The 11319-nt window shown below is 39.6% G+C and overlaps 1 protein-coding gene across 6 annotated transcripts in view; it reads left to right on the top strand.

The window, feature by feature from the left end:
• The window catches only part of PKIB (cAMP-dependent protein kinase inhibitor beta), a 56028-nt gene that overhangs the window by 18535 nt on the left and 26174 nt on the right, over positions 1 to 11319 (top strand). The window lies entirely within an intron of this gene.

The following is an 11319-nucleotide window of genomic DNA, read 5'->3' as shown; positions in this document are numbered from 1 at the left end:
AGCAGCTCACTGGTTATTGGAGCCAGACACAGTATTTTTTAATTGCTGTTGATAGATTTTTGCTTGCTTCAGGGTTTTTATGACCTTCTCAACGTTATCAATTACCTCTTTGACCTCTCATTTATTTAGATTGAACAGTTTTCAAATCCAGGGTAGATTTGCCACAGACATCCAGAAGTTGCTCCCTGAAGCCACCTGCATGACATCAGTCAAATTCTGTCTTTGAAACAGTTGAAATTTGTTGCCTGTTAATTCTGTGAACATTTGAAATGCTAAGATCGTATGTAATGGAAAGCAAACCATAAATCTGTGGAGATGTGTGAATTTGCAGTGTTGGTTTCTAACAGAGATACTGGCCAAGGGACATGACATCGGGAATGATAGCCACCATCTTCTCAAAGCCAGCCCTCACTGCTGCCATATTTCACCTCTCTTTTGGATTTAACTTCTTCCTTCTCATCAGCCTCTTCCAGCTGGTGTGATTTGCTCCTTGTCCCCTACCCCAGCTGTAACCATTGCTTTCTTGTCCACTTCAAGTATATAGGGATGTTGCCATTGCCTTGCTAAGGCTAAGCAGTTTTGAAGACAAAAGCATTGTTCTTGTGCCTCTCAGCACACACAGAAATACTGAGGTGAGAAAGGGGGTGTGTGCAGTGAACACCCCTCAGATGATCTAGCTATTGATTATACTAAAGGTATACGTTGAAATGTCCCAGGAAAAGGGAATGGAACAGGAACCTGTCACAACACTGGAAGAAACAGGGACTCTCTCCTATTGACAAGGAGAGCAGAATTCTTTAATGTTGTGTTTGAAAATCTGAAGAAAATATATGTTAACAAATCATCTGAACTTGTATAATTAAAATTAAGCCTAATTACAGGAGATTATATTTGCACTATATTGTTTCATTTAAATTCCTACAGATTCCACATGAGAAGTACATACTCAGCAGTTCTGCAAATTAGTAAGTAATTCAGTATGTGCTTTCAGCCAGGACTGTTAAGGGAAAGTTGCTTAATTAGGCCTCATTAATACAGACAGATTTGTTTTTGAAAAACTGTTTTTCTACCACTGAAAACAAGCTTCCTTCATTGCTCATTCTTGAATGTTTAAAACAGATTTAGAGTTTTAAATGCTCATCAATAAGTATTAATAACATACCCAGGTATGGAAAGGGTTTTTTTTCTCTCTGAATCTGTGAAATTTCTTATGAAAGTGGTAGAATGCCCTTATGCAAGTTACTGGTCGAGGAAAGAACTACAACTGTAAGCAGATGTGGCTTAACCATAAGATAACCTACGAAGCAGCTATAGACATATTTTTAACCTTGAGGTTTAAATGAAATGTCATTTTTTTTATATATTTCACTGCAGATGAGGCTTATGACACAAGTTGTTTAGCTTAGTAGCTGCAACATGGGATCAGAAATTGAATTGACCTTCATTATCTGTTCAGACGTAGAGCCCACATATCTCTGTGTCTGGGAATGGTAAAAATATGCAAATTGATAAGCTTCATCCATTTTTGAAAGATAAACTCCTCAAATACAAGTCTACAATGTAGAAATCATTCCTGCCAATATCATTCATGTTCAGCATAGGCTGTGTGAGGAGGATTAAGCCATTGTGCATCCTCTCAGGGTTCGAAGGTGCTTCACAGAAGGCAGAATTCCTTGCTGCTAGTCCAAACATATACAAAATCCCCCTCTTAGAGCCCTGTCCTGCATCTGAGATCCTGGAAATGCTCTCCCTGACTTCAGCATGAGTTGGATCAAGTATTCAACCCACATTAACATCACATCTTTATTTCTTTAACATAGACACCTTTTTTTACTTCAAAACCTCCAGAGACTAGGCACCACACTGCAGTGGGGAAACAGTCCTCCAGATCAACACCATTATACTGGACCCATGAGGAATTGCAATAAAGGATTTTTTCATTGGATAGGTCCTGTCTACACCTCTCTCAAAAAGAACAGATGAATCTCTAAAGTTGCTCTACATGGGCATTAAAGATGTCCTGTAAAAGCACTGCACAGTCTAAATTGATACCATGTTTGCATATGTTTGCATATTTTGGAAGAAAGAGCAAGTTTGCCTCTTACAGCCAATACGATGTCATAATGGCGGTCATGGGAGTAGGAAGCACATGGAGATCTGTAGACCGAAGTTCGGTTCCTCCCCTTCAGTCGAGCTGTACTCAGCCTGTACTCAGCCAGTAATCCTGTGCATCTCACCAGCTGGCATAAAATGCCTCTTAGTATAGGTCAGTACTTAGCAGGCTGCTCCTAACACAGATGCAAACTCATCTGTTTGCAGAACGAGGCAAAGGGTAAAAACTGGGTAAAAATTGTTACCATGGATTCTCTCTTAGGAGACTGTTGCAAATGAATGGTTTAGGTCACTTAAAGAATCACTGTCCAAGGTACTGGCAAAAGCAGGTTTAATCTCAATTTGTGCAGGTGCATCTTGACAAAGTTTGATGGCAAGGTTCATTCTATGACTTTCTATGTAGATAAAGCATACAAAGAAAAATCAGTTTAGAATCAATTTTAAATGATTTACATGGAGACCAGATATGTAAGAGGGGAAGGATGTAAAAGGTAAGGAAGATATTCCCGTTGAGTCATGAGGTTCTAGGGGGACTCCCTTGCTTTCTAAACTCCTATTGGAGCCTAGGTATAGCTGAGCTCAATTTCAGTGCCGGGCTTGATCAATGGTTTATGTCTAAAGGGTTTTGTAGGGAAATTAAAGGAGTAAGGGAGACCCTCTGTCTTGAAATGTTTTTGAGCCTTTCTAAGCAATTTCAGGCTGGCAAGTGGGTGAATTGGTGCCTTTCTTCCACAGTGTGTCAGAGGGATGTTGTTGGTTTTGGCATTTTCAAGTTAAAATTCAGTACAGCATCAGCTTCATTAATCACAGTGTGAAGATAAAACCTGTCAGAGAATCCAGCCTTTATCCTTGCCTTTTGCTCTTCTTTGAGGAGGAGAACAAAAGGTGTCAGATATGTCTAGGTGATAGTACTGAGACTCAAAAATTATAAGTGGACTAGGGCAAAAAAATCTTAACCTTAGGTGCGAGGGATGGAAGTCTGAATATAAAAGGAGAACTCAGAGAGCAGACTTTCTGACTTGCTTTACTTGAGGGTTCTGCTGTTCTGATCCTATTTTCTCTTTATGAATCAAACTTTTATCAAGCTGATTTTATTTCACTATTACACTAGTACAAAAGAAAAATATATTATCAAATCTAGGGGTTTGTGTTTGTACTTGTATAAATAACTCTTTAGTAAGCTATTTTCTTAGTTATTTATACTACACAGCATCAGGGGATAAAAAAGAATCACTATGTAGATGTGCTTATATAAAGATTTTATTACTAAAGGAGCACTAAAAAATGAACCCCAGCCTAAAAAGCACATGCCATATTCACAATCTGGTATTTGGTGTTTGAAGTTCATACACATAAAGATAGTAGCAGCCTTAACAGAAAGCATCAGTTTAGCATACATTTCAAAACTTGCAGTACTGACAGCTTCTACAGCTCTGATGAGTCAGCTGCATAGAGGTGAAAGATTTGTGATCTTCCTGTCAGCAAAAGCATATGAAGACCTGCTAGAGAAGGTAATGAAAATATTTGTGGTGGTTTTGACCTTCACTGCTATTTTTTTGATGACCCTTCATTTATAAATGGATATGGAAAACAAAGGAATCATAATTTTCTGGTGGCAAGTACAACGTTCGATTTCCAGTCTGAACTGTGTGGTTAATTAGTTATTTATGACAATGCTCTTTCAGGGCGAGGGTGGACTCATTTTGTGTTCATTGCAAGGATTACGCTGTTGTCTTTAAACTAAGGATTTGGGCAGGGGAGGTTCTGAGTAGTTTCTTACAGGCTGATAAATCACAGGAAGCCACTGACAGCTTTCTCAATTGCTGTGACAACTCACTTGCACTTTCCTGATATTCCCTTGCCACTTATCTTTGCAAAAGATATTGGTCGTAGTTGAAGTATGGTCTCCGATCCTGGCCAAAATCAATGGAATCAATAGATCTCTTCTGCCATTGATTACTCTGCAGTTTGAAAACCATAATTGGGGCCTGGCACACCTTAAAACCCAATAAGCTGTTACTGACTTCTTAATTTTGATTTTGGAGAATATTTCTATCATTGCAGTCTGTTGCCCTGTTGAACAGTAATGCCATTTACTGTGAGACATGTATCAGAACCACTACTGAATAAATGTAACTTCCACACTATGAAAGCAGATTTAAAGCTGGGCTTCCTAATATGTACCAGGACTGCATGACTGCTAGCACTGACTTGTAGAAAGCACTGTCTTGTAGAGTGTTACAGACAGCACAAATACCTGGTACAGCTGCTCAGAGTTATTTGCATGACAACATGAGGGCAGAAAACAACTGCCACAAATGTTTACATACCACTAATTCCCTTTATTTTTCTAGTTTCAAAGTAACATGCATCTTGGTTCTCTCTGCTCCTCGCTTTTCTTCTGAAACACACCTCTAGGTAGAGGCCCATATTATACTAGAATTGGAGACAACTGGATTTTTTTCCTACCTAAGCACAAAACAAGTACGATTTGACATTTCAGTTGTGATGCATGCAAAGTGACTTATACATACCATAATCACACAATTACTGCACTTCCTTTCTTACAAAATCTTGATAGCACTCTTCTTGAACAGCAATAGTGAGATCTTTTCTAAGTGGCCATCTGATGATTTAAGTAGTTAGTTCCAGATATGACTGTCTCTCTGGAAAGAGAGTTGTGGAAGCATTTTCCTAATCATCTTTAGTGTACAGTCACCCAGATGAGCTCAAACAACCTGTGGTAGCAGTTCATGTGCACATAATCTGTTCTGGTGGGTCAGCAATGGCAAGGCGGGGAGCAGGTTCTAGTGTATTCAGTAGGCTTATGAAAGGATGTCTAATTCCCTCCTTAGACTCATGCAGTGTCTACTTCTATTGATTTTACACACATCTCTAGGATGCTGAAAGAATTTCTGTGCAAATTTGTTACTAGCTTTATGGGAGTTGGATATCCAAATTTTGTCAGTCAATGGCATTTACAGATTCAGTGGCTCTCCTGTTCTGAAATCATATGAAATAAAGGAGAGGCACTGTCAGAAGAGATGATTATAGCTGTGACTTATTTGAAAAAGAAAATATATATGGAATGAAAGATGACAAAGGTTGAAGCCATCTGAACAGTCTTTTTCAAAGGAAAACTAAGAAGCAGAAGACTTTGAAATAATGGAAGTAGTGATAATTTAGGATAGAATAAAATAGGAAATAGCAAGACTATGTTGGAAACATTGCTGAGGCTAGTGGAACTTTGTGCATGAGTTTTTCGCTGGGATTATTTTCATCAACCCATAGCAGTGCTCTTGCTAGGGTAATAAGAGGCAGAGGATCAGTCATAGCACAGATAGGCTGTTAGGGTGGAACTGAGCTGTAAAAAACCAGCAATGTGCCAAAAACCCTAGGGACTTCAGCAACTTCATCTGCTCTTTGGCTGCTGGATGTGTCTGGAGGGCTGGTGGCAGAATGCACTTCAGTACCAAGCTAAGTGCAAACATCACTTCCTTAAACATACTCTTCTTCTTATACCCACAGAGAGGAACACAATGCTAATCAACAAAATTGAATTTTAGACTTGGAAACCAAAAAAGGAGAAAGAAGCTGATGAAATTTCTGGGATTTTTTAGCATTTGAAGGAAATATGGTGTCCTAGGAAGGTGGAGAGACACTTTAGTGAGCATGTTGATATTTTGTTTCAGCAACCAGAGCGTGGCTGTGTTCTCAGAAGCCACAGTTCACGCTCTGGGAAAAAATGCAAGGTATCATTTATGTACCAGCTGTACTTTGTTGCTTGTAACTATTCTCAGCACAGAAACATTGCCCTTGTTTATTTTCTATCACCTTTATAAGCTGATAGAGAATGGGATTTTATGGAGGGAGAGTCAGATGAGAAGACGATAAGGTAAAATTTTCATTTTTGAAAAGAGCATCTTCTTAGTCTTAGCAAGAAATATTCATCTGCAGTTTTCCAGGAGGCTGTTTCTTTAAAAAGATTTTTTCAAGATTGATTGTATCAGGTGTTCAGTGCCATGTGATGCAGGTGTTACTATGGTGACCACTCCACTCATTTAGGTAGGATGTCAGAAACTATATTTGTGCTTTAAAAGACCCGTGCACAGTACGATAACCTGCACAGAAATAAGCTGTAGCCTCACGCAGACCTAGGTCTGTCTGTGTGAATTTGCTGATTCCTGACTGCAAGCTGTGGAAGATTGCATACTGATGTTTGGGGGAGATTTCTTTCCTCTCTTCCTTTTTGTGTGACAAAGAGGCACAACGGGCTCTACAGTATAAGAGGACAGACTAAATCCTTTTGGCCACTTTCCCTGCCTTCCCCTTTTGAGTCTATGGCTCTTGCTGGGTCTCAGACCAGCAGATAGGGCTGGTTGGAGCTCTGCTGATGTCTACGTGGCTCTGCTTGTGTCCCCCTTGTGCTAGGGCATGTGAAAAAAGGTGTTTTACTGACACACTGGCATCTGCATGGCTGTGCTGTGGACAGTGGCAAGCCTTAATGGCCCTCTCTGCCTTTGGCAAATCTCTGACCAGTGATTAAAATTAAATTACCCTTCAAAACGTGGTCTGTTCACTCTTTGTATTTCCTGGGTCCTGCAACCACACATTTGCCTTTTTACAGTGCTGCTTCTAAAGGGTTATGAGCACAGGTTAATCTGCCTCTGTGTCTGTATGCTGCTTATGTCTCTGCAAAGATAGTTTGACATTTTGGCTACCACAGTCTGTAGATTTCCTGGATTTCTGCTTCAAGCCAAGTAATTTGTAGGTGACAGGAAAAAGTAATAAACTCATAAAGCTTATTACCTCGAATTCTGTATCAGTAAGATGGAAGGTAAAGAGAAAAATAGGTAAGGAGTGAGGAAACTGTGAGATGAGTCAAAGGTCAAGAGGCAGATGCTGAAAAAGCAGTAGAATTAGAGAGTAATGTAATTCCTGCCCTGATTCCTGTATCCCAGGTACTGCTGCTTGGCAGCAACAGTGAGCCCCAGGCTCAGCCTCCTGTGCATGCCCTTAGGCAGGATGGTATAAGCACCAAAGGGAATCCTGTTTTTATAATTTGCTGTATCTTTGCTCTGTTTGTCTGCTCAGATGCCTGGGTGCAAGGCCACAGCAGCACAAAAGACCCACAAGAATGTGATCCCATCTATTACAGGAAATCAGATGTCAGGGAAGAATCTACTGTTATATAAGATTTCCCCAGTGAAAGAAACTTTTCTGATGAGGTCTTGTGCATTCCTGTAATTTAACAGTGCTCAATCCTTTAAGTTGCTAAATGACTTTATGTCTCCCCAGTACCTGTAGAAGTCAGCAATACTCAGTACTCTGCAGAGTTAAAAAGAGAAAGTTAAACATTTGGAGCTGTTGCGTCCTGGTAGTCTCACTTAAGCCTGCATCTGCTATTTTTAAAGAATAAATTAAAAAATAAAATAAGCATTTATGGCCCTAGTTTTACAGAGTGCTTAAGTATTTGTTTTTAAGGATGCAACTGCAAAAACTGGACATGCAATCAACTTCTCCTGTGTACTGGAGCTATGCAGTACAATGGTGGGTAGTGCTACAACTTCGAGTTAAAAAGGCATTTCATTGTATATCGTGCTTCAGTTTATAGATTCTATATTATCCTCTCGTATTTGAGTTGTCTTTTGTTAGGTAATAAATGGACAATTAGTACAACAAATAAATGGAACACCAACAAATAGTTAGAGGTGAGTGTAGTTAGCAGTCCTTTAAGTCAACTTTGTCATGTCCCTGCTTCAGTAAGTATGTGCTCTTCAGCTGTGCTGAGCATCTTTTAGAAGCCAGAGCTACTCCAAAGATCACATTCTTAAACTGAAATTTCCCATTGACTTTTAATGAGATTCATGAATGAATGTGAGATCAGTGAGCTGTAAGGAACAATTCCAAATATGGAAACAACTAAACCAGACCCTAATACAGTCATTGAACAGTTTTAAAAATTAAATATCAAAAGCAGACAGAGAACAAAAGAAATCAGACTTTGTATAGTATAGAGCACAAACACTGATATGAAGTTTGACTGAAATCTGAGGGGATGGTAAACAAGAGCTGTCCTTTAAAAGACCACATTTTTAAATAAAGAAATAACAAGTATTTTAATGGATTGCTTTGCATCTAACTATAAATAAGACTGTAGCCAGCCAAAGCTACTACAGACAGAAGAGTCAAACACTGAATTGTTTAGCATTAAAGTGAGAGCTTCCATAGCTGGTTCCTTACTGGAGAAAACTGACATGGAAAGTGATGTAATATTCTAATTATTGCCTTATTCTTCAGGTTTTTACTTCAGCTTCCCTGATTCCTTACTTCTCTGTGGGGAAGGGCTTCCCTGTCTGATTTTGCTGTGTTCCTCTAAGCAACAGAAACACACAACAGAAAACCGTCTGGAAACCAGACTCGGTGCCAGTCCTGTTCAGAATAAAAAAGCTGATTTTTGATGCCTGATTTGGAGTACCACATGCTCTGCTCTATATGTCTCACAGCCGAACTGGAAATCTGTCACCATGCCCAGTTTCCAAATGGTGGAGACTCTTAGAATACAAAATCTTGCTGGATCAGTGGATAGTTCCCCATCTTTTGCACACCTGTCAGGGTGAGCCACTCAACCTGAAAACTCTTGGTAACAGGAGTTGTCATATTCTGCTTTGTGCAAGCCAAACTTTACTCACCAAGGAAGGTGAGTAAACATCCTGGGCAGCACTCATTAGAGTGTGTACAGAAGACTGTCCAGTTTTGCTCCTGCCTTGCCAAAAGAATGTTGACAAATTGGAGCAGGAGACCACCAAGCTGGTCAGGGAAGAGAAGAGGATGAGGGACTGGGGCTTTTTCAGCTTGGAGAAGAGTTGGGGGGACCTATGACCAGCATTCCCATAGCTGTAAGGTATTACTGAGAGGATGGAGCCAGGCTCTTTACAGAGATGCACAGCAGGAGAACAAGAGACTATGGTCATGAACTAGAACAGGACAGATTCAGACATCAGGTAAGGAGGAGTCTTTTCTTCATGATGACAGTCAAACCCTGGCACGGAGAGGTTGTGGAGTCTCCATCCTTGAAAATATTCAATAGCTGAAAGGATGAATTCTCAAGGACTGTAATCTGAATTAATTATTGATTCTGCTTGGAATAGGAGGTTGGAGTAGATGACCTCCTGAGGTCACTTCCAGCCTGAATTACTCTATGATTTTATATCACCAAATTTTCAGCCTAGCTTTGTCCTCTACTTCTACCTCTGTCCCAGACACCTCCTCCTGTCCCACTCTCAGACACCTACAAGGAATGAAGGAATGCTGTTCTCCACCAAGTGAACCATGACATGATGAAAAGTGTGCTGGTTTTGAGATGTGGGCAAACTCCCATTTTGACAAAACCCCACCTTGTCTTCATAAGGCAGTTGCTTAGCCAGGACTTGTAGGCAACTGTCCCAACAGGAAAACATTTGCTTTCCTTTCATGCTGCCATATATTTTATTTAGAATGATTCTTTGTTGTCTTTCACATTGCTGCTCATCTGGAAGCTAGTATTTGACTTTTCAAAATGATAGCTGGCAAGAAGCCATAGCAGTAATTAGCAGGAAGGCAGAATGGAATTCCAGCAAACATTTAGCTGAGGGAGTTTAGTATAACAAAAATGAAGTTTTCCTTCTACTTCAGAAATGAAGAAATAATACCATCTAGTGTTCCAGCATCAAGTAAGTTCAAAGAACTTGTATTCAGGTCCAAAATGAAGTGGAGCAATTTCTGGGAGCAGGACCAGGAAATGAGCCAAAGACACTGGATACATGTTCATTTAGGCAAAAAGACAGATGGAAAAAAAATTAAACCCCATACAGCAAACCCGGGACTCATTGGCAAGAGACTGACTTCTTACATCAGAGAAGTGTAAAACATGTTTCACATCCAATCATCATCTTGACTGATTCTGTACCGGAGTTCAAACCTATGCCAGTCTGTCCCTGTGGCCTTGTAAATCTGCTTGGTGAAGATGATGGTTCTAACCCGTGCTGGAAGTGAAAGTTACTGATTTCTTCCTGACTACCTCATCCATTTACTCCCATCTGAACAGACGAACTTTGTTTCCTTAACTTGTTTTCACTGTGAAAGAGTTGACTGTTCTTTTTTTTCAGGAGACAGACATTTTAGTCTATCCTGAAATTTATCTGTGGTGTTATTCTGAAGCAAGCATCAGCGGAATGTGACCTCTAAGAAGCCACCACAATCTGCTTCCTCACAGACCTTTCTTCATGTCTCATGTACCCCATCTGTTCAGAAAGTATTCAGCAAAGTCAAGTAAGATTCCTTGCTTTGATTTAAATCATTTTTTTAGTTGTTCCAGAAGCGGTGACCCTAATTTATTTTCATACACAGAACTATTTTTTAGAAGACTAAAAAGCATAAAGTTGAACTAGTTTGTACTTTTTCTCATTTATATTGTTTGTTCCTTTACCCTCCTCAGGTGACATCGAGAAAAACTCAGAAAGCTCGTGCTTTTCTTCAGCAACAGAGTCAGAATCCATACAGAATGGGCAAATACAAAGACATCATCTAAAATTTGCCCATGAGTAGTCTGAAATAATAACTTTATAATAAAATGTGAAAGAAAGTTAGGAAAATGGCAGAATGTATTTTCTTTCCTAAAATTAAAGGGACTCAGTTTCCAATGTGTTAAAGTATATAACAAAAGTTATAGCAAGAACACTTCTTTTTTGCTCCTAGGCCACTGTTGAATGTTTGGTATTACATTTTTCCCCTAAAAATGTTACTTTGAAGAGGAAATTTGCTAGACTGGCTTACAATAAGGTGAGCAAAGTCTCTCCCAGAAAACACAGCTCCTTGTTGTCAGAGAGGTAGGATGGTCAGTTTGTCTCTAAAAAGTCACTTCATTTTATCCAGTTATGCTGCCTTGAGAACTGTTTTCTTAGCAGTTGCTAAGAGTTCACTAACTTCAAATTCAGTGATTATCTTGGTATGTGCTTGAGAACTTCTCTCCAAAAGAGCAATGTGAGCAAGACTTTTCAGAACCTGGGTAAATCAACCTTCTGTTTGGTGAGGGGAACAAAACAAGAGGCATTTTCTGATGTATGATGAAGTGCAGATGTATGATTTATGATGAAGTGTTGGCATCATAAAGGCTTCACTATGTGATGATCCAGCTCTTGAACTTGGTACAGCTTTGTCAGTGTTTGG

Source organism: Pseudopipra pipra, chromosome 3 (genome assembly GCF_036250125.1).
Source record: "Pseudopipra pipra isolate bDixPip1 chromosome 3, bDixPip1.hap1, whole genome shotgun sequence".
Taxonomy (NCBI): Eukaryota; Metazoa; Chordata; class Aves; order Passeriformes; family Pipridae; genus Pseudopipra; species Pseudopipra pipra.
Note: the sequence above shows the minus strand (reverse complement) of the source record. Positions and strands in the feature narration are given on the sequence as shown.